Raw genomic sequence first — 27,957 nt, forward strand, 5'->3', positions numbered from 1 at the left:
ACAGCCCTGGCCCACAACATATCTAGAGTGCCTGCTCACTGAAGAGGCCAGAAAGTTCTGTGGAAGAGTAGCCAGTAGGGTCTGCCCTGAAATCAACCTCCACTAACTTTGCAAGGGAGCCGCCTTTAAACCATTTTTTCTATTAATTTCCACTTCTGTTTGTGAGATTCAGGCCATGATACTGCCCTATACCCCCATATAAGCCCCACTTCTGCAATTTGGTGGGTATATATGCCTGGTCTTATCAGGTTTGGTTCCTCCCATCTCAGGTTGTTTTTGTGGAGCCCAGAGGAGTACACCTGCTGCTTCTGACTTGGCAAAACTTAACTTCTGGGTTCCTCTTTGGTTGGACAAGTCAGATCGTGCATGGCTTCCGATCCACCCAAGATTGTCCTGAAATGGCAAACAATTTTTATTTTAAAAGAGCCGGCTGCCTGAAACAGGCAGGTCCTCCAGACACCCAGCATAATTCCTGGTGAAGATGACCACACCATCATTTTTGGGGCAATACCACTCCATTTCCACGAGCAAGACTCCTCAAAATCTCCCTTTGTAAATCCCCATCCACTCTTTCCCTGATGACTTTGTTTGCAGGCCCTTCCACTGGACCAAAGCTGAACTTACATTGGAAGTTTGCTGAAAGAGCCACAGATTTTCAAAAAACTATCGAAAATACTGACATACCTCTCTTTTCTCATAAGGCATAACTAGAATTTTAAAATATTGGCATCAATTACATTATCTCAGCACTTTCATGATATTGTAGACTCTAGTCATTGACACTGAACACAAAAGTCCAAGTGTATCAAGCCTGTGTCCTCAGTACTTTGCTCTACGGCAGCGAGGCCTGGACAACGTACGTCAGCCAAGAGCGACGTCTCAATTCATTCCATCTTTGCTGCCTCCGGAGAATCCTTGGCATCAGGTGGCAGGACCGTATCTCCAACACTGAAGTTCTCGAGGCGGCCAACATCCCCAGCTTATACACACTACTAAGCCAGCAGCGCCTGAGATGGCTTGGCCATGTGAGCCGCATGGAAGATGGCAGGATCCCCAAGGACACATTGTACAGCGAGCTCGTCACTGGTATCAGACCCACTGGCCGTCCTTGTCTCTGCTTTAAAGACGTCTGCAAATGCGACATGAAGTCCTGTGACATTGATCACAAGTTGTGGGAGTCAGTTGCCAGCGATCGCCAGAGCTGGCGGGCGGGCAGCCATAAAGGCGGGGCTAAAGTGTGGTGAGTCGAAGAGACTTAGCAGTTGGCAGGAAAAAAGACGAAGCGCAAGGAGAGAGCCAACTACGTAACAGCCCTGTCAACCAATTTTATCTGCAGCACCTGTGGAAGAGTCTGCCACTCTAGAATTGGCCTTTATAGCCACTCCAGGTGCTGCTTCACAAACCACTGACCACCTCCAGGCGCTTACCCATTGTCTCTCGAGACAAGGAGGCCAAAGATGAGAAGATGAAGATGAGTCATTTTTATAACCTAGGCATAAAATGTTTAAAATTCCATGAGCTGACAAAGGAAGAAAGTCCATTTTTGATAGTAATTCAGTTTGATTACATAAGCTGAATTAAAGGGACTTGGCATTGTGAAGGTGTATCAAGAATTTTTTTTTCCCCTTTAAGACCGGTGTGAATTTTCTGCAGCTAAAATGCTCTGAAAAGGATGGTCTGGATCCTGCATCCTTCAGCTGCTGTGGAACATCAGCCAGCTGCCCCATCATTCCATCATCACTGCTGTCATCCTGATTCAGAGATGAAACAGAATTAGGCCAGTCGAGAAGAAAAATGACTTGCTCTGCACTCAAGACTTAGGACAAAAATGTTTCAGTCTTCAGGTAATTTGCTTGATTTTTGGCTCCTTTATAATCTACATCAAAGCTTCAGCAAAAAAAATGAAAGAGAGGGAAAAAAACTGGTATTTAAGCCCACAACAAGATAAATGCATCTCTGTTCTCATGAATGAACTTGGCACTGCTGATGGGTACCTTCCTTTTCTGCTCTGAGTTCTCTAATGTTCTTGTTTATCAAAAACCATCTTAAGAGAGTTTGTGAGATTAATGAACTTACACAAAATGAAAAATCTACATTTTTGGGGGAAAACTGCTAAAAATGAAGGGTACACATTTAGCCTGTGACATGCCTCCACTGCAATTGTTAGTCTATGTCATATCAAATTGATTCAACAATATATATTTTCAGTTGATCTGTACATTGTAGATGAAGTAACTTCCACCAAAAGGTACAATGATATACATTTATTTGTGCAATATACATTTATTTATAGTATTTAAGTTAATATGCTAAGTCAATTTGAAGATTTACAATTAATGAATATTCATTGGATTTGCTTTTTTACAGGAATCTACAATGAATGACTCCCACACATTGAATAACTGAAATCTGTATAGGAACTATTTTTGCTGGTGACTGTAATGTTGTTTTTATTTCTGTAATGGTTGAAGCTATTTAATTGAAACTATTGGCCAAATAAGCAAAAGAAATATAGAAGTCTATAAATAATGGTAGTGTTGGTAAATGAATTTCCCATAAATAATAAGAAAGCAAATTGACAGAAACTGAAAAGATTTGCTTCAGACTCAATCAAAGCTTTATTGTATTGGAGAATTGGTACTAAATTTACAGCATGAACAATTGAAACATTTTTTATTTTCATTTCTTTGACAAATTCATACCTATTAATCGACAAAACTCAAGAAAGCTGATGAACAGCATCAAATAACTAACTGGTCAAAAAAACAACCATCTGAAAAACAACCTTGACCAAAAGCCACCGTTTCAAGATGAATAAGTTAAATTCCTTTTCATTACATTGCATATTAAGATTTTTATTATTGTTTTTCAATCACTTTGTGCAATTCAGGGTGGTTGATTTTAACATTTGGCAGAAATGGGTCAGTTGGTGGGAGCAGCACACCTGCTCCCTCCTGCTATTGCTGCCATGAGGCCTCAGTCTTTTTTAGACTGATTGCTCTTAAATGAGAGGGAGGGGCTGGAGAGTGGTACAGCCAGTTTATTGAAATACACTCTGTCAATTCTGTAGTGCAGAATAACAGAGGGATCCTGGGACATGCCAGCAGGTGGTACACTTTGTCACCCACAATCCATCTGGTTACTTCAGATTTGTCTTTGAAGAGATCAGTGAGGGTAACATTTCCGAAGACAATAGCGTCAAGGCAAGTCCGGCATTGACATGCAGAATTCTTTGCTCTACTCGCACACAATCTGTACACTCAGTGAGTGAAACCCCTTCCTATTCAGGGGCTTTACTAAAGGTGCTCGCAATGCTATGCAAATGTTACCTGGTGCACAATGCACTTTGAGGAACCCAGCAACTCCAATCTGGCTCTATTATGCTAATGGCTGGCATTACAGGCCCTTCATACTGTCAGAGACAAGGTCAGTTCTGTTCGGGTGAAAAGCAAAAAAAAGAAAAATGGTCCAAAAGCTCTTTTGCATCTTTAGTTAAAACTCGCCCAGTTTTTCTTTGGGCTGCAGGGTCCAAATTAAAGCATGACTGCCGGTCTCAGCTAACAGGTATGCTCTTCATTAACGTAGTTAACTGTGGCTGCAAGTCATGGGCTCCGGGCACTTCAATGTCAATCATCCTTATTCTAATATATTATAATAAACTCACAGCTACATCAGTGATTGCACATGGAAAACTCTAGAACAGGGGTCAGAAAAATTTGTTGAAAATAAAAACTATTGGGAGCCGCAAGATGAAATTTCAGTATTTCTAAACCAAATTCTTGGCAAATTGCCAAATGTTTCTGGTAGAATGCATAATTTGCATATATAATAAATAAAATGCATTGAATTTATATATCACTAGAAAAAAATTAAAATAGACCTAACTGAATTATCACATTTTTTGACTTTTTTTAACTATATTTTTATCAGTAAAGTCATCTTTAGAATAAATTATAACTTAAGATGCGTAGAATTAAGACAATTTTTTGGCTCTTGATTCTTGTGATAAAATTATAGCTTCTAATAGCATATTCAGAACAGTTTATCGTCTCAATGTAGTATACTGTATTCACTGCTGACAGTGTGGTCTCCTCTACAGTGGGGAGACCAAGCGCAGACTGGGTGACCACTTTGCGGAACATCTCCGCTCAGTCCGCAAGCAGGACCCTGAGCTTCCGGTTGCTTGCCATTTCAACACTCCCCCCTGCTCTCATGCTCACATCTCTGTCCTGGGATTGCTGCAGTTTTCCAGTGAACATCAATGCAAGCTCGAGGAACAGCATCTCATCTACCGATTAGGCACACTAAAGCCTGCCAGACTGAACATTGAGTTCAATAATTTCAGAGCATGACAGCCCCCCATTTTACTTTCATTTTTAGTTATTTTTTCTTCCTTTTTTTTACATTCTTTTTTACATTTTTTACAATCTTTTTTTTTTGCATTTATTTCATTTCATCTTAGTTTGTTCAGTTTGCTTACCCACTGTTTTTTTTCAGGTTTGCACTTGCTGCTGTTCAATATTCAGTGTATTAACACCTAATCTGTACTAATGCTTTGTCTTTCAACACACCATTAACATATTGTTTGCCTTTGCTCCATGACCTTTTGGTCAGCTATGTGGCCTGGTCCAATCTAGACCTCCTTTGTTATCTCTTGCCCCACCCCCACCTCACTTGCTTATAACCTGTGACTTTTCTAATATTTGTCAGTTCCGAAGAAGGGTCACTGACCCGAAACGTTAACTCTGCTTCTCTTTCTACAGATGCTGCCAGACCTGCTGAGTGATTCCAGCATTTCTTGTTTTTATTTCAGATTTCCAGCACCTGCAGTATTTTGCTTTTAGTTTATCATCTCAGCTGTGTTAGAAACAATAAAGTTCACAACCGTAAAACCTGTTCCCCGAACCATGGTGTAACTATCCCACTTGAACAGGTTTAGTTAGATCATGATGATGCTTTCCGTAAAAATAATCATTTGAGAAAATAAAGTCCAGCATAATGATTACTTTTTATCCCAACAATAAAAACGTGGCTCTTACTTTTCTTGACTTAATTTTTTTTTAGGTTTTTTTCATGTTAATGCGATCCAACTAGAAAAAGGTTGGGAGCTGCAAATGAGATGTTAAAGAGCTGCTGTGGTTCCGGAGTTGCAGGTTGCAGGCTCTTGCCCTAGACCATGACAGAAATACCAGCAAGGCCTCTAAACCCTGTGGAAACTGCTTGACAATTTGGGCTAATGTCTCTCTGCATCAATGCCATAAAGTTGCAGATTCTACCAAAAATCTTTCTCAATGTTCCAGTGTGGGAGTGACTTCTTTTGGTTGCTGGAGCCACAGCAGTAGAAGATTTTGTAGTGTTCATTCTTACAACTCATGAAAATCATAGTTGTTCTGGCTGAAGAACAAGGGAATGAATATTCAGTTTATATCAGAGTACATACATAATGCCTGGTACACTAAATGGAGTATGTGGCCTCTTGATGATGTTGTGTTCCTCTGATTGCTGGCAGTCATGTGGGGAAGGTTATTTATTGCTTTATACTGTTTCCATGTAGTCTCTGATTAGCTGGTGTGGGGTGTTGTGAGTATCCAGGTAGAAGGAATGTTACTTCTCAGTGCATGAAGTGACAGGCACCAGGTTCAGATTCAGAATCAGCTTTATGAATGATCAAATTTGGATCTTTGAGATCAAATCAAATTAAGATTCTGAAGAAATGTGAAATCCCATAAATCTATAATAGCTGGATTATTCTTCATTTAAATTTTCCTGGTTGTTGTAGATTCCATACTGTGTTTTGGTTTATATTTTCATCAGTATACTGTTTGCAGCATTGTCTGTTCATTAATTGATGCTTCAGAATGTCCCTGATTACTCCTTTTCTCTGGCCTAACCATTAATCTGCAAAATAACCACTTTCTTTTTTTTTCTCTCCATCAAATTCTCCTGAAAACATTTCTCTTTTGTTTCAGTCCTCATCAAACTGACAGATACTGTGGAAATCTGAACTTATAATGATGCTGTTCTTGTTCCCTTACAATGAACAAGGGCCTTTCTCAAGCTACGCACAAAGTATAGGAAACAGCATTAGTACAAAGATGGGCAACTACACAAGGAAAAAGAATCATTATCGGACTACACGTCATATCATGTCAAATACTCTACTTTGTTTTGCCAAATCCCTTGCTGTCTAGTACTGAAAATATTCAAAGGCCCGTAAAGCAATGTTGAGATAAGAACAGATAGCACGGACTGACATTTTTCAGCTGGAAAAATCAAATTACTGATTAATAAATGGAAGACGTTCCTGCTTCACACCCTTCTGAATAAAACACTTCCTTGCTATTGATGTATTCTCATATAATTCTTCTTTATTACTTTTTCTGGGTTTTGACTTGTCCACTCTAAGCAAGGTGAATACAATTAAAGCTGAAATCTTTAGCTCTAAGACTGCAGTTTAGAAGGCCATGAAATAATAGCTCCCCCTACTGATATACCATTGTCTAAGTATTGCCACTGACTGAAATGCTATGTGGATATATTTGTTAGTGCTGTGAACCTTTCTTAATTTAAAAATAAGTTACAATTGATTTTGGTTTTCGCTGATACTTTGGAAGTAATTTTCAACTTCTCCACAAGGGACGTGAGGGTGAAAATTACTCTATATAATCCAGTAAAGATTATGGACAGATAACTACACCAAATAGCAAAAAATATAAATAGGATCGATGGCTTTTTTGATTAATGAATTTCCAGGTAACTTTGAGTTTCGCACCACTGAGGAGGTCGTCACACAGCCCATTGACGCAAATGTCTGATGGTTGGCTTCTTGGTGTAGTTGCTAGGTAAAGTTCTCTGGCATTGGGTATTCAGCTGAAAGATGAACTAGTATTTGTTTTCTCAAAACTACGTCAGTGCCGACTGATTGATAGAACAGTAATTGTGTCAGGAAGGCTTAAGCAATTATCCCCTTATATGATTGAAGAAAGGTGTCTTGAACTGAAAAATCATGAAGATTGGGGGAAACGAAATGAACGATTCATTAAAAATAAATTAAATATATATTTTATGCATATTTGATCAATTTCATAGCCTTCTGGACAATATTCTTTCATCCAGCTCAGGATGTGCAATTGTGATAGAATTTGGCTGATTGGCCAAAGAGAAAATACAGTCTTGATTTCCTGTTCAAGAATGGGTTTGAAGTGCAACAGAGAAAAACATGCTAGGGCCAAAAAAACTTTGGGGATTGCATCCTGGAGTAAGTATTGGGGTACATCCACTTGAGACCTCTGGCATTGAACCAACCAAGGTTTACGGGGTCAGAGACAGTCCTTTCATTTACATGACTATAACGGGCACTCCCACCACTAGGGATGTTTATTAGATGCCAGTCTGTCCCCAAAGACTGTAAAGAAAATTAATAAATATAAAGTAGGTAGCGTATCAGATTGCAGAATGTGTGAATTTGTGAGATGGTCCTCGATGACCAAGCCTGTGGTAAATATCTATGTTTTTAGTCTGAGTTCACTGCCATCCAATCCTCCCTTAATCTCTCCCTCTATTTAAACTCTTCTATCCATATTCACGACCATCCCCTTGGCCTTGCCATCACACGAGATCTCGCTAAATCCATTGTGCCAATCACAGATAAGACCATCTCTGGTCAGTTTGTTGTATCACTGTTCACCCACAGCCCCTTCCATCATCCCCCTCCAAAACCCAACTTTCTTCTGTGTCTTTCTCTGGAATAAACTCTCTCCCAATTCACTTATAACTGCACTTTCAAAATCTTAACTATCTAGCCTTTAGCACTCCATTTACTGTGATATTTCTGCACCTACTGATCTGCTTAACCACACTCTCACCTCCTCATTTGATGCTCTAGTTCCCTTTAAAACCATTATTCCCTCTCACTCACCCTGGCTGTTCCCCCAATATAGCTCTCATCTCTGCTCCCTTATTACCAAGAAACACAGACTTGACAGAATATGGCGGACAACTGGTTGAAATATTCACTATGAGACCTGGTGAGACCAGGCAAAACACTATTTGGTCCTGTTCTCATCCATTAAAGCTGCTCACTATTCCAGGATCATGCTGAAATGCAAAGATAACCCTCAGCTTCTTTTCCTTATTGCAAACAGTTTTCTTAAACCCTTCTCTCCTGTTTCCTCTATCCTCATCTCCAACAAGTGTGAGGAGTTCATGGACTTCTTTGTCACTAAGACTGAAGCCATCTATTTCAGCAGCCTCTGCTGCTTTCTTCCCATCCCCTAGCCCACCAGACCAAACTTTCTCTATGGTTCCCCTTTAAAAATCCAACCCTTGACCCCTTCATCCTTGCAAATTACCACTCCATCTCCAACCATCCTTTCCTTTTTAAAGTCCTTGAACGTGTTGTAGGCTCCCGTATCAGTGCCCATCTTTCCTGGAACTCCATGTTTGAATCCCTCCAATCAGGTTTCTGTCCCGCCACATTAATGAAATAGCTCTTATCAAAAAAACATCATGGGCTGAATTTTATAGGCGCGCCTAACAAGTGGACGGAAATCAGGCGGGGATGCGCCGCTGCCGAGCCCCCGTGATATTTCGCACAGGGATTTGTTTAAATGGAGGGTGTGGAGCGGCCGCCCCCTCTTAGTCATTGGGGGTTGCCGTTCCATCCCCAGCAATGGTGTCTGGCGCCACTGCGCAGGCACAGGCACCATTTTTAAAGGGCTTCAAGCCCTTTAGGTGCATTTGAATTTTTAAAGAGATAAAATGATGAAAATTAAAGTAACACATGTAATAACATTCTCACTCCCCTCACCCAAACCCCCAAGGAAGAATCGATGGATTCATTGGACATGCCCCCACAAAAAGATTTTGTGCAGATCCCGACATTCCCCCTCCCACCCTTTAGCAACTTTGAACCTTGGCCCCTTCCTACCATCCCCCCCCATCAATCAAAAGTGTTTCTCCGCTTCCTCCCGCCCTTAAATTTTCACTCCTCCCCCCTCCCCATCAGTGTCACACCTCAGAACTCCGACAGGCATTTCTGTGGCCGCAGACATGAATCCAGGATGGTGTGCTGCCTCCCTGGTGCCAGGGTCAGGGATGTCACTGAGTGGCTGCAGAGCATTCTGAAGAGGGAGGGTGAACAGCCAGCAGTCGTGGTCCACATTGGAACCAACAACATAGGTAGAAAGAAGGATGTTGTCAGAATTTAGGGAGCTAGGTAAGAAATTAGCAAGCAGGACCTCAAAAGCAGTCATCTCCGGATTACTCCCAGTGCCATGCGCAAATGAGTATAGAAATAGAAGGATAAGATAGATTAATGCATGGCTGGAAAGATGGTGCAGGAGGGAGGGCTTTAGATTCCTGAGACATTGGGACCGGCTCTGGGGGAGATGGGACCTGTACTGGCTGGACGGGTTGCACCTGAACAGAGCCGGGATTGAGTTCCTTACAGGATGTTTTGCTAGTGCTGTTGGGGAGGTTTTAAACAAGTTTGGCAGAGGGATGGGGACCTAAGGGTAGACTCATTTGGGACAAAATCAGAAATGAAAATGGAAGGCAGAAAATTAATGGATGAGTCTGGAAGACAGAGGAAACAAAGGCTGGAAAATTAATAAAAAGAGTTTGGCAGTGCTCAAGGGTATTTATTTCAATGCAAGAAGTATAGCAAATAAAGCAGATCAGCTGAGGGTACAAATAGGCATGTGGGAGTATGATATCATAATATCATAGCTATTACAGAAACATGGCTTAAGGAGGGACAGGAATGGCAGCTCAAAAAAGGGGCAATCACACTTCTGGGTGTGTACTATAGATCCCCAAACAGTCAGAGGGAGATAGAGGAACAGATATGTAGGCAAATCTTTGAGAAGTGCAAGAACAATAGGGCAGTAATAGTAGGGGATTTTAACTACCCCAATATTAACTGGGATAGCTTCAGTGTGAAAGGAATTGAGGGAGCAGAATTCCTGAGGTGCATTCAGGAGAATGTTTTTGGCCAGTATGTAGCAAGTCCAACAAGAGAAGGTGCAGTTTTAGACTTAGTTTTAGGAAATGGAGATGGGCAGGTGGAAGGCATGCATTACGGTCAGTCATAATTCAGTCAGTTTTAACATAATTATGGAAAAGGACAGAAATAGATCAGGAGTTAGAGTTCTCAATTGGGGTAAGGCCAATTTTACTAAACTGAGGAGTGATTTAGAGAAAGTGGACTGGAAACAGCTGCTTGAAGGTAAATCAGTGTCAGAGCAGTGGGAGGCATTCAAAGGGGAGATTCAATGGGGTTCAGAGAAAAAATGTTCTCACAAAGAAAAAGCTGAGATGGCGAAATCTAGAGCCCCATGTCCAACACTGAGAACTCAATACTAACTAGAGCCGAGGGGAGTATAGAAAGTGGAGCTGTGAAACCAAAATGGAAATTAGGAAAGCAAAGGGAAGGCATGAAAGGATATTGGAAAGCTAAATCAAGATGAATGCAAAGATGTTTATCAATACATTAAGAGTAAGAGGATAACTAAGGAGAAAGTAGGGAACAGAAAAGACCAAAAAGATAACCTATGTGTAGGGACGGAAGATGTTGGTATGGTTCTTAATGAATACTTTGCGTCTGTCTTGACAAAGGAGGGGGATGATGCAGATATTGTATTTAAGGAGGAGGAGTGTGAAGTATTGGATGTGATAAACATAGGGAAAGAGGAAGTGAAAAGTGAGTCTGGGGAATTAATAATGGATAATAAGGAGATGGCAGATGAACTGAACAGATATTTTATATCGGTCTTCACTATTGAGGTAGAAGTAACATCCCAGAATTAGCTGTAAGTTAGGAAATGGAAGGGAGGGAGGAAGTCAAGAAAATTACAATCACCAGGGAAGTGGTACAGAACAAATTGTTAGACCTGCGGGCTGTCATGTCCTCGGGTCCTAATGGACTTCATTCTAGGGTGTTAAAAGAAGTGGCTAGTGAGATAGTTGATGTGTTAGTTTTAATTTTACAAAATTCCCTAGATTCAGAGAAGGCTCCTTTGGATTGGAAAATAGCAAATGTAACTCCTTCATTCAAAAAGGGAGGGAGACAGAAAGTAGGAAACTACAGGCCAGTTAGCTTAACATCTGTCTTAGGGAAAATGTTACAAGCTATTGTTAAAGATGTTATAGCAGGGCATTTAGAAAAATTGAAGGTAATCAGGCAGAGTCAACATGGTTTTGTGAAAGGAAAGTCATGTTCACCAATTTATTGGAGTTCTTTGAGGGAGTTACATGTGCAGTGGATAAAGGGGAACTGGTGGATGTATTGTACTTAGATTTCCAGAAGGCATTTGATAAAGTGCCACATCAAAGGTTATTGCATAAAATAAAAGCTCATGTTGTAGGGAGTAACATATTGGCATGGATAGAAGATTGGTTAGCTAACCAGAAACAGAGAGTGGGCACAAATGGATCATTTTCTGGTTGGCAAGATGTAATGAGTGGTGTGCCAAAGGGATCTGTGTTGAGGCTCAACATTTTACAAAGAACAAAGAACAACGAACAAAGAAAATTCCAGCACAGGAACAGGCCCTTCGGCCCTCCAAGCCTGCGCCGATCCAGATCCTCTATCTAAACATGTCGCCTATTTTCTAAGGGTCTGTATCTCTTTGCTTCCTGCCCATTCATGTATCTGTCTAGATACATCTTAAAAGACACTATCGTGCCCGCGTCTACCACCTCCACTGGCAACGCGTTCCAGGCACCCACCACCCTCTGCATAAAGAACTTTCCACGCATATCCCCCCTTAACTTTTCCCCTCTCACTTTGAACTCGTGACCCCTAGTAATTGAATCCCCCACTCTGGGAAAAAGCTTCTTGCTATCCACCCTGTCTATACCTCTCATGAATTTGTACACCTCAATCAGGTCCCCCCTCAACCTCCGTCTTTCTAATGAGAATAATCCTAATCTACTCAACCTCTCTTCATAGCTAGCGCGCTCCATACCAGGCAACATCCTGGTGAACCTCCTCTGCACCCTCTCCAAAGCATCTACATCCTTTTGGTAATGTGGCGACCAGAACTGCACGCAGTATTCCAAATGTGGCCGAATCAGAGTCTTATACAACTGTAACATGACCTGCCAACCCTTGTACTCAATACCCCGTCCGATGAAGGAAAGCATGCCGTATGCCTTCTTGACCACTCTATTGACCTGCGTTGCCACCTTCAGGGAACAATGGACCTGAACACCCAAATCTCTCTGTACATCAATTTTCCCCAGGACTTTTCCATTTACTGTATAGTTCACTCTTGAATTGGATCTTCCAAAATGCATCACCTCGCATTTGCCCTGATTGAACTCCATCTGCCATTTCTCTGCCCAACTCTCCAATCTATCTATATTCTGCTGTATTCTCTGACAGTCCCCTTCACTACCTGCTACTCCACCAATCTTAGTGTCGTCTGCAAACTTGCTAATCAGATCACCTATACTTTCCTCCAAATCATTTATGTATATCACAAACAACAGTGGTCCTAGTACGGATCCCTGTGGAACACCACTGGTCACACGTCTCCATTTTGAGAAACTCCCTTCCACTGCTACTCTCTGTCTCCTGTTGCCCAGCCAGTTCTTTATCCATCTAGCTAGTACACCCTGGACCCCATGCGACTTTACTTTCTCCATCAGCCTACCATGGGGAACCTTATCAAATGCCTTACTGAAGTCCATGTATATAAATTTATATAAATAACTTAGATGAAGGGACCAAAAGTATGGTTGCTGAATTTGGTGATGACACAAAGATAAGTAGGAAAGTAACTTGTGAAGAGGACATAAGGAGGCTACAAAGGGATATAGATAGGTTAAGTGAGTGGGCAAAGACTTGGCAAATGGAATATAATGTGGCAAAGAGTGTAATTGTCCACTTTGGCAGGAAGAATAAAAAAGAAGCATATTATCTAAATGGTAAGAGACTGCGGAGCTCTGAGATGCAGAGGAATCTGGGTGTCTACTGCATGAATCGCAAAAGGTTAGTATGCACGTAATTAGGAAAGCTAATAGAATGTTATCATTTATCGCAAGGGGAATTGAATAAAAAATTAGGGAGGTTATGCTCCAGCTATACAGGGCATTAATGCGACCACATCTGGAGTACTGTGTACAGTACTGGTCTCCTTATTTAAAGAAGGATTTAAATGCGTACAGAGAAGGTTACTAGACTAACACCTGGATTGGGAGGGCTGTCTTACGAGGAAAGATTGGATAGGCTATGCTTGTATCTGCTGGAATTTAGAAGACACGAGGCGACTTGATTGAAACATATAAGATCCTGAGGGGTTTTGACAGGGTGGATGTGGAAAGGATGTTTCCCTTTGTGGGAGAATCTCGAACTGGGGGTCACTGTTTAAAAATAAGGGGTCGCGCATTTAAGACAGAGATGAGGAGAAATTTTTTCTCTCAGAGGGTCGTGAGTCTTTGGAACTCTCTTCCTCAAAAGGCAGTGGAAGCAGAATATTTTAATATTTTTAAGGCAGAGGTAGATAGATTCTTGATAAGCAAGAGGGTGAAAGGTTATCAGGGGTAGGTGGAAATATGGTGTAATCAGTTCAGCCATGAACTTAAGGAATGGTGGAGCAGGCTCGAGGGGTTGCATGGCCTACTCCTGCTCCTAATTTGTATATTCGTATGCTTGTATTAATGGGATTAGCATCCTTGAAAGTTGATAAATCACAGGGACCGGATGAAATGTATCCTAGGCTGTGAAAAGAAGCAAGAGCGGAAATAGCAGAAGGTCTGACCATCATTTTCCAGCCCTCACCGGAGGCAGGTGTGGTGCCGGACGATTGGAGAACTACTAACGTTGTACCTCTGTTCAAAAAATGAGTGAGGGATAAACAGAATAATTACAGGCCAGTCTGTCTAACCTCAGTAGTGGGCAAATTATTGGAATCTATTCTGAGAGATAGGATAAACTGTTACTTAGAAAAGCATAGGTTAATCAAGGATAGTCAGCATGGATTTGTTAAGGGAAGATCTTGTTTGACCAACTTGAACAAATCTTTTGAAGAAGTAACAAGAAAGATAGATGAGGGTAGTGCAGTTGATGTGGTCTATATGGATTTTAGCTAGGCTTTTGACAAGGTAGACTTGTTAAAAAAAATAAAATTCCATGGGATCCAGGGAAATGCAGCAAGGTGGATACTAAATTGGCTCAGTGGCAGGAAACAAAGGATCATTGTTGCCGGGTGTTTTTGCGACTGGAGGGCTGTTTCCAGTGGCATTGCCAAAGGCTTAGTACTGGGTCCTCTGCTTTTTGTGGTATATATTAACTATTTGGATGTCAATGTAGGGGGCATGATCAAGGAGTTTGCAGATGACACAAAAATTGGCTGTGTGGTAGATAGCGAGGAGCATAGCTGCAGGAAGATATTGATGTTCTGGTCAGATGGGCAGAAAAGTGGCAAATGGAATTCAACCTGGAGAAGTGTGAGGTGCTGCATTTGGGGAGGTCAAACAAGGCAAAGGAATACACGATTAATGGGAGAATATGGAGAAGTATAGAGGAAGTGAAGGACCTTGGAATGAATGTCCACAGATCCCTGAAGGTATCAGGACAGGTCGATAAGGTGGTTAAGAAGGCATATGGAATCCTTTCCTTCATTAGCCGAAGTATAGAATATAAGAGCAGGGAGGTTATGCTGGAACTGTATAACTCATTGGTTAGGCCACAATTTGAATACTGTGTGCAGTTCTGGTCACCTCATTACAGAAAAGATGTAATTGCACAAGAGAGGATACAGAGGAGATTTATGAGGATGTTGCCAGGACTGAAAAAATGCAGCTATGAGGAAAGATTGGATAGGCTGGGGTTGTTCTTGGAACAGAGAAGGCTGAGGGGAGATCTGATGGAAATGTACAAAATTTTGAGGGGCCTGGATAGAGTGGATGTGAAGGCCAATTCACCTTAGCAGAGAGGTCAGTGACTAGAGGGCATAGGTTTAAAGTGATTGGTAGAAAAATTAGAGGGGAGACGAGGAAAAGCCTTTTCACCCAGAGGGTGGTGAGGGTCTGGAACTCACTTCATGAAAGGGTAGTTGAGGCAGAAACACACAACTCATTCAAAAGGAGTCTGGATATGCACCTCAAGTGCTGTAATCTGCAGGGCTATGGACCAAATGCTAGAAGGTGGGATTAGAATAGGTGGATCGTTTTTTAGCTGGCACAGACATGACGGACCAAGTGGCCTCTTTCTGTGCCTTAAACTTTCTATGATTCTATGATGGTGTGCAAGTTGCGGCCAGTGGCCATAATATCGGTGTGGGATGGCCGCCGGGACAATGCAAGTTGATTTGCGTGTTGTTTTAATTCATTTTAATATTTAAATGAAGCCCCTGCCGCTTGCCATGGGGGGCCGCACCGAGGCCTTGCCACCGCCAGTAAAATGTGGCGGAGCCTTGTCGGCGTCAGGGGTTGTGGCAGGCCGCTCCCACAAGTATTTTACGGGCCCCCCCCCCCACCGCAACCCCCGATGTCGAGGTGCTGGTAAAATTCAGCCCCCTATGTGACTTTGACTTTGGTAAACTTTCCCTTTCTGTCTTTCGTGACCATTGACACAGCTGACCACACCAGCCTCCTTCAATATCTCTACTGTCATCCAGCCGGGTAAGATTGCTCTCACCTGATTCCATATTTTTCTATCTAATCATACCAGAGAATCACTTGCAATGGCTTCTCTTCCAGCTCTCACACCATTTTCTCCAGATCACAAAGATCTATCCTGCGCTCCCCCCTATTTTTCATCTACATATTGCCCCTCCGCAACATCATCTAAAAACACAGTATCGGATTCTACATGTATGCTTATGATGTATATCCCTACCTCACCACAACATCTCTCAATCCCGTTCTTGTCTCTAAATTGGCAGACTTCTTGTCAGACATCCAGTACTGTAAAAGCAGAAATTTGTCATATTTGACCCCAAGGTGAGCTTCTAACCACATATCTGTGACCTCTAAGACTGCCTATTGCCGCCTCCATAAGGTTGCCCAACTCCACCCCTGTCTCAGCTCATCTGCTGCTGAAATCCTCACCCATGCCTTTGTTACTAGTAGACTTCATTATTCCAAAGCACTCCTGGTCAGCCTCGCAGCTTCCACCCTCAATAAACTTGAGGTTATCCAAAACTCTGCTGCACTTACCTAATTCGTACCAATTCCTCTTTACCTCTGCTCACTGACCTACGTTGTTTTCGGTTAAGCAATGCCTCAATTTTACATTTCTTATTCTTGTTTTCAAATCCCTCTGTGGCTTCAACCCTCCCTATCTCTCTTACCTTCTCCAGCCCTACAACCCTTCACAATATCTGTGCTCCTCCAATTTTGGCTTCTTCCACATCCCAATTTTAATTGTTCCACCATTGGCGGCTGTGCTTTCAGCTGCCTGGGTCCAAAACATTGGAGTTCCCTTTCTAAACCTCCAATACTCTCTACCTCTATTTTCTCCTTTAAGATTCGACTTAAAACCTATCCTTTTGGCCATGCTGTTGGTCATCTGCCTCAATATCTCTTATGTGGTGGGTTGTCAAACTTTGAAACACCTTGGGACATTTTACAACTTTAAAGGTGCTATATAACTGCACATTGTTGCTGTTGCTGTAGACATTTTGGCTCAGAGATGTTGAGCTGGAGTTAGAGACACTGTGCCACACAAGGAAGAAATAGTTTACTCCAGAATGTAGTCACTACACACAGATGTAAGAAGTGGAGTGTATCACTGACAGTCAGCAGAGTCAATAGAGGCAAGAATGAAGAAAATGCAGAAACTGATCCTGTCCAACAGACACAATGGGCTGGACTTTGTTCTCCTCCAGGCGTCGCGTTCCGTGGCGGGGAGGGGCCTGAAGATGGCTCTGGGTGAGGCCCGGGATGGACCTTGACACCATGAGGGCCCAGCCGGATCCTCCCGGCAGTGGCGAGGCTCTGTGATGGCCCCCCCACTCCCCGATGTTGGGTAATGGGACCTCAATGAAAATATTCAAATCAATAAATGAATACATTTAAATAGACTTGCCTGTGATCTTGAGGGCCTGCCGCGCTCTTCGGTGAGGTGGCTGACACTCCCGCACCTTCAAATACCCATACAGGGAAACGCAGCGCCACACTGGTGGGTACGGTGGAAGAGGTAAGATTTTTCAGTGCAGGGGTGGGGGTGGGGTCAAATTAATGTCATGAATATAGGGGATGGTGGGAAGGATTGACCTTTAAACTTTGTGCAGGGAAAGATCAGATGTAAAAGATAATAAAAACAAGAAATGCTGGAAATACGCCGCAGATCTGGCTGCATCTGTGGAGAGAGAAGCAGAGTTAACGTTTCAGGTCAGTGACCCTTGATCAGAATGGACAAATATTATAAATGTAAAAGGTTTTAAGCAAGTAAAGGGGGGGTGGGGCAAGAGATAACAAAAGAGAAGGTGTTGAAAGGACAAGGTCACAGAATAGCTGACCAGAAGGTCGTGGAGCAAAGGCAAACAGTATGTTAATGGTGTGGAGAAAGACAAAGCGTTAGTACAGAGAGGGTGTCAACTGACAGAAAAATAGAACAGCCAGGCCCCAAGCACAAACATGAAAAAAAAGTGGGTAGGCACAGTAGAAACAAACTAAACAAACTAAAATAAAACAAACAAACAAAAAATAAAAAATAAAAAATAACTAAAAATAAAAATAAAAAGGGGGGCCCGTCATGCTCTGAAATTATTGAACTCAATGTTCAGTCCGTCAGGCTGTAGTGTGCCAAATCGGTAAATGAGATGCTGTTCCTCGAGCTTGCGTTGATGTTCACTGGAACACTGCAGCAACCCCAGGACAGAGATGTGAGCATGAGAGCAGTGGGGGTTGTTGAAATGGCAAGCAACTGGAAGCTCGGAGTCCTGCTTTCAGACTGAGTGGAGGTGTTCTGCAAAGCGGTCACCCAATCTGCATTTGGTCTCCCCAGTGTAGAGGAGACCACATTATGAGCAGTGAATACAGTGTACTAAATTGAAAGAAGTACAAGTAAATCGCTGCTTCACCGGATAGGAGTGTTTGGGGCTGCGATTGCAGGAGTCACTTTAAACAGGCTCCAGAAGCTGGCCGAGCGTGTATACCCTGAGGCACAGTGTGGCTTTCGTGCAGAGAGATCGACCATTGACATGTTGTTCTCCCTTCGTCAGATACAGGAGAAATGTCGTGAACAACAGATGCTCCTCTACATTGCTTTCATTGATCTCAGCAAAGCCTTTGACCTCGTCAGCAGGCGTGGTCTCTTCAGACTACTAGAAAAGATCGGATGTCCACCAAAGCTACTAAGTATCATCACCTCATTCCATGACAATATGAAAGGCACAATTCAGCACAGCGGCACCTCATCAGACCCCTTTCCTATCCTGAGTGACGTGAAACAGGGCTGTGTTCTCGCACCCACACTGTTTGGGATTTTCTTCTCTCTGCTGCTCTCATATGTGTTCAAGTCTTCAGAAGAAGGAATTTTCCTCCACACAAGATCAGGTGGCAGGTTGTTCAACCTTGCCCGTCTAAGAGCGAAGACCAAAGTACGGAAAGTCCTCATCAGGGAACTCCTCTTTGCTGACGATGCTGCATTAACATCCCACACAGAAGAGTGTCTGCAGAGTCTCATCGACAGGTTTGCGGCTGCCTGCAACGAATCTGGCCTAACCATCAGCCTCAAGAAAATGAGCATCATAGGACAGGACGTCAGAAATGCTCCATCCATCAATATCGGCGACCACGCTCTGGAAGTGGTTCAAGAGTTCACCTACCTAGGCTCAACTATCACCAGTAACCTGTCTCTTGATGCTGAAATCAACAAGCGCATGGGAAAGGCTTCCACTGCTATGTCCAGACTGGCCAAGAGAGTGTGGGAAAATGGCGCACTGACAAGGAACACAAAAGTCCGAGTGTATCAAGCCTGTGTCCTCAGTACTTTGCTCCATGGCAGTGAGGCCTGGACAACGTATGTCAGCCAAGAGCGACGTCTCAATTCATTCCATCTTCGCTGCCTCCGGAGAATCCTTGGCATCAGGTGGCAGGACCGTATCTCCAACACAGAAGTCCTCGAGGCGGCCAAGATCCCCAGCTGATACACACTACTGAGTCTGTGGTGCTTGAGATGGCTTGGCCATGTGAGCCGCATGGAAGATGGCAGGATCTCCAAAGACACATTGTACAGCGAACTCGCCACTGGTATCAGACCCACCGGCCGTCCATGTCTCCGCTTTAAAGACGTCTGCAAACGCGACATGAAGTCCTGTGACATTGATCACAAGTCGTGGGAGTCAGTTGCCAGCGATCATCAGAGCTGGCGGGCAGTCATAAAGGCGGGGCTAAAGTGTGGCGAGTCGAAGAGACTTAGCAGTTGGCAGGAAAAAAGACAGAAATGCAAGGGGAGAGCCAACTGTGTAACAGCCCCGACAAACAATTTCTTCTGCAGCACCTGTGGAAGAGTCTGTCACTCTAATATTGGCCTTTATAGCCACTCCAGGCGCTGCTCCACAAACCACTGACCACCTCCAGGCGCTTACCCATTGTCTCTCGAGACAAGGAGGCCAAAGAAGGAGGTCTTCCGCAAAGCGGTCACCCAATCTGCATTTGGTCCCCCGTGTAGAGGAGACCACATGATGAGCAGCGAATACAGTGTACCAAATTGAAAGAAGTACAAGTAAATCGCTGCTTCACCTGATAGGAGTGTTTGGGGCCTTGGATAGTGAGGAGAGAGGAGGTAAATGGGCAGGTATTACACCTCCTGCGATTGCAGGGGAAGGTGCCGTGGGAAGGGAACGAGGTAATGGAGGAGTGGACCAGGGTGTCGTGGAGGGAATGATCCCTTCGGAATGCTGACAGGGGAAGGGAGGGGAAGATGCCTTTGGTAGTGGCCTCATGCTGGGTGTGGCAGAAATGGCGGAGGATTTTATTTTAGATGTAAAAGATAAGTGTTTTTTGGGGGGCAAAGGGAAAATAGTTACTGTCATTGTTATGGGGGGGGTGGGAAAGGGGCGTTATAGATTAATTTATTTAATTTTGGGGGGTGGGGGTTACTTCCTTAAAAAGTTAAATGTGCCAGCAGGGCTGGCTGTCCTTTAAAAATGCCAGAAGATCATTCTGGCAGAGGCCCGCCATGGTGCCCGAACTTCCCAGCGGTGACAGGACTCTACTTAACATATATTCATAAGGTGAATGAATAAATTAAAATACACTTACCTGGCATCTTACAGGTCTGCCGCGGTCTTCAGAGCAGCAGCCAACACTCCTGTGCCTTCATTGCCCCGTCTGGGGAAAGCAGGCGCCACACTGGTGGGGAAGATTTTTAGTGGGGAGGTGGGAGATGGGGTCAAATTACCATCATTAATGTAGGGAATGGTGGGAAGGGGTGAACTGTGAACTTTGTATAGTTTGCAGGGGTTGGGGATGGTCACATTTGTAAGGTAAGTGTTTTGGGGGGGGTAAGGGTAGATACTTAATTTTATTCTTATTGTGGGTGGGAAAGGGGCGTTAGAATTTTGATTTGTACATTTGTGGGGGGGAGGTGGTGGTGGTTGCCTTTAAAAATTTAAATCTGCCATCATGCTGGCTGCCCTTTAAAAAGGGCGGCAGCACCTGCGCGATGCAGCTGAGACCAATGTTGCTGTTAGAGAGCCTGCCCCCTTCCCGCATATGTGGGCTGCGATTTTTTTCCCAGCGGCGGGCACTTAAAATCCAGCCCTATATGTGTAAGAATGCTGATAAGTTTTTACATTGCTTTTATTTTTTAATCGAGACAAAACTATAAAGCATTTGGTTAAACCATGTTCTCAAAAAAGCCTGTTTCTCTTTGTTATATTCTCAAAAGCTCTTCTTAATACTGTTGTTTTAAAAAAGCTTTTGAAATACAGGCTTGTATTACAACAGGTGGTGTCGTAAGTGTTTGCATCAGATGATGGTTTACATTGGAGGAAGGTTTGGGGAGCAATAAATAAGAATTAACAGTCCAGAGTAAAAAGGGTGTGACACCTCTCATCTTTGGTCAATTCTTAGTATCTGCAAAACAAAAGGTTAGAGTTGCATTCGGAAGGAAGATTACCATAAACCAAAAGGGTATAAGACCTCCAGGCGCGTATCCATTGTCTCTCGAGATAAGGAGGCCCAAAAGAAAGAAAGAAGAAAAGAAAGAAAAAAATAAGACAGATACCACCTTTTATTTTGTTCCAAAGAAGGAAGGAAAGCTGCATCGGAGACCCTGGGATGTGAACAGTCTTGGAGAAGCCATCTATAGAACCTCATTAAATCTTTGCACAGTAAATTTTGGATGCATGACTAACATACACTATTCTGCATGGTTGGTTAGTGTGTTTAAAATGAATATTTTGGTAGAAATAAATGAAATGAATTATCAAACCTATTACAGTCTATTGTGGTATGGAGCTATTTAAAGGATAAGGAGGAATTATCTAATAATATGCGAATCTCAAGACCAAAGTTCCCTCCAATTTCTGTTTGGGGTGTGCGGCTGGCTTGTTGCATTGCACGGTCCCTTTAAAATTGTGGCACCACAACGCATGCACACATCTTAGAGGGAACGTTGCTTGAGTACTGCCTCTTTGTTCCCTGCGTGGCACATTCCCAATTGTCGCATAGCTGCACACCCGCATAGCTCAGAGGGAACATTGCCCGAGACCCACATTACAAGCCTATGCAGTCTAAATGTAATGAATTATTTTTATTTTGTCAGATGCAACATAAATGAGATGCATGGAGTCCAGTTGATTGAAGATATCAAAACAGGTTTATTACAGCTAAACTAGTATATAAAGTACAGAGCTAACTATTTACAGGACCTGCCTCTAGGTGTTACAGTTACAAAGTGGCTCAGGCTTATAGTCACATGACTGCAACTTGGTACTTGGCTGATTAGCATACTAAGATCTTAAAGGGACATCACTCTTCAAGGCAATCACACAACATAAAAAGGCAAAAGGCTTACTTTCAAATATCTGTATCCGGTATGGGAATGTAATTAAAGGTACTACTGGACTCCTTCTCAGAGATTAAAAGTATCCAACCTCCATAGATTCCCTGGCTTTTTCTCAATTTGTAAGTACATGACAATGGTTTGTTACGACCAGGTGAGAAAGGGGTCTAGGGGTTCCCTCTCAGCCTTTGCCTGGTTTAACTGTAACAGGGCTTAATTTTAAAATAACTTGTTTTTAGCTCCCCTTCAGTGAATCCTTGTTCACTGCTCTCTAATTGTAAGGCAAAGAAATCAATCAGACAGGTTTTCTTACATTTAAGCAAGAAAGATGGAAGTTTATTAATCTTAAACTCTAATTCGGTTAATGACTACGAATACGCGATGCGACCACGCTAGCGTGCATACACGATAAACACACACACAGAAAGAGACAGAAAAAGTAGAAAGAATAAAGGGGAAAGGTTTGAGGCAATAGCTGGGTTTCTATTTACGGTCCTTTGAGTTCGATGTAGAGTCTTTGCTTGCTGGTAAATCTTGCCGATTTGTTGGAGCCCAGTGCACGCTTTAAAACTTGTTGCGATGTAGGAATATTTTCTTTCTTGAAGTTTAAATGACTTCAGTGGCTCCAGAGATTAGTGTGAGAGAGAGAGAGAGAGAGAGAGAGAGCTAGCCAGGAGACAGGCTCTCTTCTTCCAAGTTCAGTTACAATCTGCAGTCTGACCCAAGCAGTCCTGTGAGCAGTTCAAAACCAGACCTGGGCTCACAGGTTAGTCATGTGACTTGCTTTTTAACAAACTCCTGTGTTTGTGGATTCCAAAGCTCTCGGTGGGGCGGAGGGGTGTAGTGCTGTCTCTTACATCGACAAGATGTGCATCACCATTGCCCAAACCAATCTCTGTTAATTGAATCAGTGAGCAGTTCCTGTTGTCTTTTCAAGCACTGTCTCTTAGTATGCAAATGCTTTCCAGCCACTGCTAATCTCTTTAAACAAGTCATCTCTTTGCTCCAGCAACAGTTTAAAATTAATGTTCCTATGACAAAATTAATATGCCTCATTCTTGGCAGGTGGGGGTCTTCATGACAGGTGAAATGCCAATGTTATACTGTCGGCCCAGTTCTTCCATTCAGAGAACAAGCTGAGGTGCTGAAATGGTACATTCTTGTCATCACTTTCAATTTCAGAGTCCTTAAAGCAACACCTCAGCTGGAAAGAACTGCATAAGATGGAAACTGTTTCTCTGGTGATTGTTACTGCAGTTTTATGGAGATGTGAGTTATATTTAGAGAAGATTGAAATCCTTACACGAAGATGAGAAGAAAATTTTAATAAGGTGTAAATAGAACTATACAAAAGTTTACATTTCGTTAAGGTTGATTGGGTAAATAGACTAAAACATATGGTGGTAAATAAGCATTTAAAGAAACAATTCAAAATGTTCAACAAAAATACATTTCATTAAAAAACAAAACTTAGCAAGAAAGATCTATCCTTGGCTTATAAGGGAAGTTAACAATAGTATTAGATTAAAAGACAAGGCTTATAATGTTACAAAGAATAGTTGTAAGCCTGAAGATTGAGAGTATTTATTTATTTAGAGATACAGCACCGAAACAGGCCCTTCGGCCCACCAAGTCTGTGCTGACCAACAACCACCCATTTATACTAATCCTACATTAATCCCATATTCCCTACCACATCCCCACCATTCTCCTACCACCTACCTACACTAGGGGCAATTTATAATGGCCAATTTACCTATCAACCTGCAAGTCTTTGGCTGTGGGAGGAAACCAGAGCACCCGGCAGAAACCCACACGGTCACAGGGAGAACTTGCAAACTCCACACAGGCAATACCCAGCACTGAACCCGGGTCGCTGGAGCTGTGAGGCTGCGCCACTGTGTCATCCATTGTAGAAATCAGCAAAGGGTGACCAAAAAGTTGATAAAAAAGGAAAAAATAGAATATGAGGGCAAACTAGCCAGGAATATAAAAACAGATTGCAAAAGCTTTTACAAATATTTAGAAAAGAGAGTAGCTAAAGTAAACATTGGTGCCTCAGAGGCAGAGATAGGAGAAATTATCATGGGGAATGAGGAAATGGCAGAGACATTGAACAAATATTTTGTGTCTGTCTTCACAGTGGAAGACACAAATCACATACCAAAAATAAAGGGTAACCAAAGGGCGAATGAGGGTAGGGAACTTAAATTAATTAATATCAGCAGAAAGAAAAGTTGGAGAAACTCAAGCTTCTAAAGGCCAACAAATCCACAGGACCAGATGGCCTAACATCCCAGGGTTCTAAAAGAGATAGCTGCAGAGATAGTGGATGCACTGGCAATGATTTTCTAGAATTCCCTACATTCTAGAATGGTCCCAGCCGATTGGAAGTTAGCAAATATAACTCCGCTATTCAAGAGAGAAGGGAGCGAGAAAACAGGGAACTACAAGCCAGTTAGCCTGACATCAATTGTCGTGAAAATGCAGGAATCTATTATTAAGGAAGTCTTAACTGTGCACTTAGAAAATCATAATATGATCAGACTGATTCACAAAGGTTTTTCGAAAGGGAAATCGTATTTGACAAATTCATTAGAGTTTTTTGAGAATGTAACTCAAAGCATAGATGAAGGGGAACCAGTTAATATAGTATACTTGGATTTCCAAAAGGCATTTGATAAGGTGCCACACAAAAGATTAATATGCAAGATAAGGGCTCATGGAGTTGGGAATTGAGAACTGGTTAGCAGACAGAAACAAAGCGTAGAGATAAATAGAATGTTTTCAAGTTGGCAGGCCGTAACTAGTGGAGTGCCGCAAGGATCAGTGATGGGGGTTCAGCTATTTACAATATATATTAATGACTTAGACAAAGAGTCTGAGAGTAATTTATCCAAGTTTGCTGCTGATAAAAAAGTTAGGTGGGAATATAAGCCGTGTGGAGGAGACAAAGAGGCTGCAAAGAGGTATAGACAGGTTAAGTGTGTGGGCAACAAGATGGCAGATGGAGTATAATGTGGGAAAGTACGAGGTTATTCACTTTGTTAGTAAGAAATGAAAAGCAGAATATTTTTTAAAAGGCGTGAAACCTGTAAATGTTGATGTTCAGAGGGACTTGGGTGTACTTGTACAAGGGACAGAAAGTTGGCATGCAGGTGTAGCAAGCAATTAGGAAGGCAAATAGCATGTTGGCTTTTATTGCAGGGGATTGGAGTACCATAATAAGGAAGTCTTGCTACAATTGTACAGGGATTTGGTGAGATCGCACCTGAAGTACTCTGTGCAGTTTTGATCTCTGTATCTAAGGAAGGATATACTTGTCTTGGATGCAGTTCAACAAGATTGGTTCCTGGGATGAGAGGGCTGTCCAATGATGAGAGGCTGAGTAAAGTGGACCTATACTCTCTAGGGATTAAAAGAATGAGAGGTGATCTCATTGAAACATACAGGATTCTGAAGGGGTTTGACAGGGTAGACACTGAGAGGTTGTTTCCCCTGGAATCTAGAACATGTGGGCACAGTCTCAGGATAAGGAGTCAATCATTTAGCACTGGGATAAGGAAACATTTCTTCATTCAGAGGGTTGTGAATCTTTGGAATTCTCTATCCCAGAGTGTTGTGGATGCTCCATCATTGAATATATTCAAGGCTAAGGGACAGAGCTTTGGTCTCTCAGGAAATCAAAGGATATGGGGAGCGGATGGGAAAGTGGAGTTGAAGTAGGAGATCAGCCATGATTGTATTGAATGGTGAAGCAGGCTTGAGGGTCTGTTTGGTCTACTCCTACTCCCATTTCTTATAATTAAAAAGAAACAAATTAATAACTGAATTTATCCTGTGGAGAAACTAAGCCATACAGACTAGAAAGTTCTAGGATTAGTCACCAAACCATTCTAAAATGGCAAAACCCAGTGTTAACAACATTATGTTGACTATGATTGACACCTGAATAATCAGTGGGGGAGTGGGAGGGGGTTCAAATTAGCCAGAGTTCCCACCAATAGGGACTGTCCTGTGACTCCTGTTGAAAGTGTATCTATTGGGCCAGGACAGGTTGAGCTGTGTACTGGTGCCTTCTGCAACCAAATAACTTGCTGACACTCACAGATAGGACTCATGCATGAATGATAATCACTACAGAGTGACTCACATCAATCCATGCACAGCATGAATCTAACATATTCCGGAGAGCCAAATAAAAGTAGGCAGGAAGAAAAAAGATGTGGCTGATTCCCAAATAGGACTAATTACAGGAAATTTATTTTTAATGCCAAATTGTAAAATAATATTAATGACTGATCTACCTACCCCTACTTTGCAGATGTCCTTAAAATGATCAGTTGAAGATGTTGTGTAAAGTATCCACTTGCGTGGAAAATCAGTGCGTGAGAGTAATGGGTTAGCCCTATACCCTAGAACTTCGGGACTGAAGCCCTCTCATTTGTAATTATGGACTGGAGTTTGTTATTGTGCCTCCGGAACTGGTGGCGGGCGTGCAAAACGTTATCCGTCCCACACGTGATGTTCGCGGCAATGTCTGAAGCCGAAAAAAATTCATGAAGATAACAACGTATAACTTACCTAACCTTGCAGGCACCGAGGACTCCCTCCTCGGTGGCGCCAGCCTTTCAAATATGGGAAAGTGAAGGCACGTGAGTACCGCACGTCATGCAGAAGATTGTGAACACCTGGTGCGATCCTGGAGAATTATATACTAATGCATGAAAAACAGTATGTAACATATTTAAACTACAATCCTGTCGCTTTGCAGTGGAAGTGCCACCATGGAACCTTGCCGCCGTTGAGAAAATTAGAACCCAGCATTACGGCATCGGGTTCCGTGGCGGGCGAGTCTGCGCTGATTCTCCAGCCCCCCCCGCCATAGAACCTGGCTTCCAACTGAGCACAAAATCAAGCCCAATGTCTCTATGAAATCCTTTTTTAAACTACACTGAGGATGTTATATAAATCTAAGTTGTTGTAATGCATGTCAGTTTAAATTGGGACAAGTCATTGTAAATTAAATGTCTGATTATCTCCACCTAAAAATAAAGGCCGAGGTTTTCTACTTTGTGTTCACCCATCAGCCCATAATTTTTCTCCCATTTACTTTAATGGACAAGAAAATGGAAGGCTGAGGAGTGCAGGAGAGGAATACCTCAGCTTGCTACCCATCAATAGGATGTGTATCTTTTTCTTGTTTAACCCCTGGTAGTAAAATGCTGCTGTCACATAATGGAGCAGCATCTCTTAGTCCAGTGTTTCCCAAATGTTTTTAGTTAAAAAGTTCTAAAGTCAGTGGTTCCCAGGTCACTCTACTTAAATATAATCATCTATTCCTCTCCCTTCCCTAATATCACTTTACTTCTTTATTATCAGTCAAGATCTTTCAGAGCTGTGAGTTATTCACTTAGCATTAAGAGTGTTGCAAACATACTGACACTGGTTTAAGTAGAGATACATAGAGCTGCCCATCCTGCACTGGTGTGTGGAGCTCTACATACATGTTCCACATTGCCTGAGTACAGAACAGCATAAATCTTGCAGTGTAAATCAACACTGTAGGCTCACTGCTCTGAGGCATGTTCCAGGGTCAAACTATTATGTGAGATTAAAGGCATCATCAATGTATCATTGATTCAGTTGTACTCGCACTGTGTATGTATCATTTTCCCAACCCTCAGCTGCTTCTCTGAGTATTTTTCAACCTCATTAACCAACTTTTCAATCTCGATTCTTCTGTAGTCTCCTCCTCTCAGTCTGTCTCAATTTCTGTCTCTGTTCCTCTGTGTTTCTGATTTCTCCTCCATTTTACCATCTCATTGATCTTTTTACTTCTCCAAAAGTCAATTCTGACTCCAGCTTTCCTCATTATAACCGCTCTAGAGTTTGAAAGTGTAAACTATCATTCTAGTCTACACAGGGAAAATGTGGATGGTAATTTTAAAAGAAATCTTTTGCAATAGTAGCTGTCAACTCTTGCTGCT

This window comes from Heterodontus francisci, chromosome 1 (assembly GCF_036365525.1).
Source record: "Heterodontus francisci isolate sHetFra1 chromosome 1, sHetFra1.hap1, whole genome shotgun sequence".
Taxonomy (NCBI): Eukaryota; Metazoa; Chordata; class Chondrichthyes; order Heterodontiformes; family Heterodontidae; genus Heterodontus; species Heterodontus francisci.